We start from the raw sequence: 4385 nt of genomic DNA, 5'->3' as shown, positions 1-4385 counted from the left end.
CTTGCGACGAGTTTTTGAAAACCTAAACTTGTTTATCAATATTTTTCAGTGATGATTTCGTTATTCGAAGTATTTTAGGTTTGTACTGATTATCTTTCCCGGGACTTCAATCAGGAGAGTAATGCTTTAAGTTTTCCTAAAGTCCAAGTCCAAGTCGTGACAGAAAACCAAATTATTATAAATTGCTTCCGATTACATATACTCGACTGTCATCGTATTGAGCAGCATCAACTTGAGGGAACACTCTTCTTGTCTTGCTGCACTTCCAAATAATTTTGCGAAGTGATGTCTAGTTGACTATCCTCGGCTAAATACAAATTCGGGTCCGTTCCGATCATGTAGATTCGTGGAATGTCGTGGGATTGATATTTCCAGCTCTTCACACTTGATTATCTCCCACATTTGATATCATCTGATTACTAAAGCTAAGCCCTTTTTTAGCGATTTATTCTTGCGTAGGTTGCAAGAAGATCGTTATTAATTCGTTGTTCTCTATAAAAAAATTAGTTCTCACCCCGTTAAATACTATCGAGATGGAAATCACCAACACATTTCTTAATTTTTTTTATAATTCATTATTTATTGCACTCATTATATTTAATTTCAATTAACATAGATAATTTTGTAAACACATAAATTAAAAACCACAAAAACAACAGCAGGAACCAACAAAGCGCCAATGACAAATTTCACAAAACAATAAATAAAATAAAGAATAATAAAACAAAAAATCCATAAATATTTCCACAATCGCCACATGCCACATGCAAACGACTCATCGATCAATGTGTCCGCCGAAAGCGAGCGACGCATTTCCATTATAGAGATTTATTGACAAAGATATTCAATATAAGCGGCAGTTTTATTTGCATTTTTCACATATTACACGTAATCGAAAAGTTCATGTCAACAAAATATCAATTTCTACTTTTATATATGTGTGTGTGTCTATGTGTCTATGTAGCAACATGCCCACACTGCGACCTCTGACTGAGTGAGTGACAAATGGAAGCAGTTCAAAATCATCACCACAGAAGATCACGCCATCGCTCTAGTATGCATTAGTACATTTGTGTATGTGTGAGGGGCGAAGGGGGAGAAATACTTTGTAGGAAATAATGAAAATATGCAAACGATCTTGCTGTACGCTCTAGTTACTTCCTCATCAGTTCAGCGCAGTGAGTGGCTGCCGCGTAGGTGGATGCCCATTGCGATGGATGGTTCTGCAGAGGAGCGCGTTAGCGTGCCACAGATACACACACATACACCAAGCACACTAATGCACAAGTAGTTATGAGTTGGTGGCTTCCCAGTCTTCTTGCTCACTGGATGATTGCTGGCATGGTTCAGTGAATGGAATAGCGCTCAGCTCCCTCTAGGCGCTATTATTGTGACAGTCAAGCAAGCTGGCGGACAGACAGGTCGTTAAAGTGACACACACACGTACGTTTAGGCGCTGCGTGCAATGAGGCGATGAGAGCGTTTCGTGCTGCTCATAAAATTCACCTACCCCTCACCACTACCAGCTGTCATACAACTACGCGTGTCTGTGGTCTACATAGGTTCACTGTGCGGCCCATGGCCCTTTTGTTTGTTGCGCCAGCTCGTCTGTGCAGCAGGAAAATGAAATTCATATGCGGGGGTGTCTATTCATTCACTTACTTGTCGTTTGTGCTCGCAGACGATCGCGTAGCCGCAATGGAGTTAATTCGTTGACATTCATATTTAATAAATTACTCGAATACTTTGCATTAACAGGCGGTGGGGTGTAGTGGCATGTGGCAATATGTGCGTGCTGTGGGGGCGCACAGCTCTAAATGGGATGTATCTGTATGTCACATATGGTTTTGCTTAGAATGTTTTGTTAGAGGCAAAGATGTAAAGTTCTAAGCGCCGAGACAGCCGCTTTCATTGACACATATTCAAATATACTCATTGTATTCCGCATCCATATGTATGTAAGTGGATTTATTTATAAATCGCTTAATTTGTAACTGTAAATTATCTTTTAAGTGACTTATTTGTACACTCAATGACATTTCACAGTTTTCGAACTTTTGACTTTTGTTGCTTGTTATGTGTGACTGCGCTTAGACCTATGTGTGTATGTACTTACATATTTATATTAACATTGTGCAGACGAAAGCTAAGAGTTGTCAAATTTTGTGATTACATAATTATTTTTGTTTTCTTTTAAAAACAACATCTTACATATTATTAATTTATGATATTTTAAAAGTGGTAATAAGGTTTTTATCATAAGAAGAGGAATCAGAAGGGTTATAATCGAATTCTAAAGTTCTGCGTAAGTAGTTTTTCATTTATCTTGAGAAGTAAACATGTCACAGATGTAAAATCGACTTTAATGACAACTCTCTTAAATGAGACCGTTAGATTTATAGGAAGTACAAATACAGAACAGCAAAATTCTCAAAGATTTTAATAAGCCCGTGAAATATGATGGAAATATAATGCGAATCAAAGTGAATTACTAGCTACTACAGCGTTCTTCTTTGAGAAGAAATCAGCACTTAAATACTCTCTATACAAACGAAATTGTGTTGGTAAAATTTAAGCAAAACACGTTAAACTGTGTTCCAAAAAAAAAGAGATCGACGTGTTCTGATTGTAATTAAGAAATCATTAGTTTAGGTATCTGCATGAAACTTGTACAACTTTTAACTCAAGTTGTATTTGTATTCCATAGGTATATTTAGGGCTCAAGGTAAATGTATGTTGATGTGAAAAATGCGCTTTATTTTCCAATATAAAGTAAAAAGTTCTTTAAAGCAAATGAAAATCTTGCAACAACCATACCTATTATCTTATAAAGTCTCGTAAAAAGAATTTCTTTACTTTGCATTAAATTAAACTTCAAATATGCACTGTTTTGTTCGATAACTAGTTGCTATTTTGAAACCTTTGTCCCTTTTGTCAAAAAAGTGAGATAGTCGATTTTCACAAGTTTCCTTGAGGCGAATTTTTCACCAGCAAAATCATTCGCCATGGACAAAAACAGGTAGTAATCACTTGCTGTCAGATTCGGACAATAAGTTGGACACATAAGAACATCTTAACCAAACTCCCGGAGCTTCTGGCTAGTCACTATCGATGTGTGTGACCTCGCGTTATTGTAATCGAACACATGTTTTCTCCTATTAGTAAAAGCTGGCTGTTGCTGGAGATTGCTTCCTTCATACCTTCCAATTGTTGACAGTACAAATCCTATTTTGGAGTTTGGCCGTAGGGTAAGAGTTTGAAGTAAATAATTCCCTGTCAATCCCACAAGTCCCACAAAACACAACCAAAAACTCTGACCTGTAAATCCTAGATATGGCCACGACCGCTTACGCTTACGTTGTATGACATATTTGCTGTTTGCTGGTGTTCATCTTTGACGCGTGCTCAAATAGTACTGTGTCAAGAAATTACAAAATTGTCTGAGAAATTTTTTAGTAACGCCGTATAGCGTAACCCAACCGCGGTTATACAACGCAACATACAAATGACGAAAGCTAACTATTAGAAAAATAGTGAATATATTTTTACCAGAGCTATTATAACGGCATTTTGCCAATGTAATGAATAACTCTCGCTCAAAGCTAGAAAGCACAACGACTTCTATTATAGTTGGTCTTAAACTAAACAAGAGAAAATAACGTCAAAATGATGACGTGATTAAAACCCTCGTAAAAATGCAGCAATCTATTTGTTTGCCTTTTGAAAGAAAATATAGTTCATTTGTATAAATAATTTTTTTACAGGGTATTAAATATTTTCCTTCGAGCAATACTGTATACTTTTCTAATGTGTTCAAATCTTTTTCACATTTGAAATAATAAGCAAAAAGGCAGTGCCTTTTAAATTGTTAAATAAAATTAAGAAGCTTAGAAAGTGGTTTACGAACTAACTCAGTGCTTAGATGTTCTCGTAGTAGAGACACCCACCACGTGCTGTGTTGCAGGGTGCCCAGAAATCATATTTGTCACAAAAAATATATGGCATATATATTTATATGCATATGTATATGCATAAACGTCAATTTTGTATATTGTATGATTCCTTTTCAGGGCTAAAACGATGGAAACTTAACAAAAGTATTATATTTTTAAATATGCGGAGTGTTTTGCTTCCAAAAAGTGTAAAAGTTAAGCACAAAAACATCACAGAATGTTAATGAATACGGTGAATTTGAAAATACATTTGCTCTATTAGAACTAAGCTACGTCGCACACCTCGTTTAAACGACATATTCAGCGCGTCTTCTCTCCGACGCCTAAAACTGTGTTGTTAAAATTTAGTTTTAATTCTTACAACGATGTAAAAACTATTTATATTATTTTAGAAATAATCATTTAATTTTTTTTTATTAAAAAAAAATTTGC

The sequence above is a fragment of the Bactrocera oleae genome, chromosome 4 (assembly GCF_042242935.1).
Source record: "Bactrocera oleae isolate idBacOlea1 chromosome 4, idBacOlea1, whole genome shotgun sequence".
In the NCBI taxonomy this organism is placed as follows: Eukaryota; Metazoa; Arthropoda; class Insecta; order Diptera; family Tephritidae; genus Bactrocera; species Bactrocera oleae.
Note: the sequence above shows the minus strand (reverse complement) of the source record.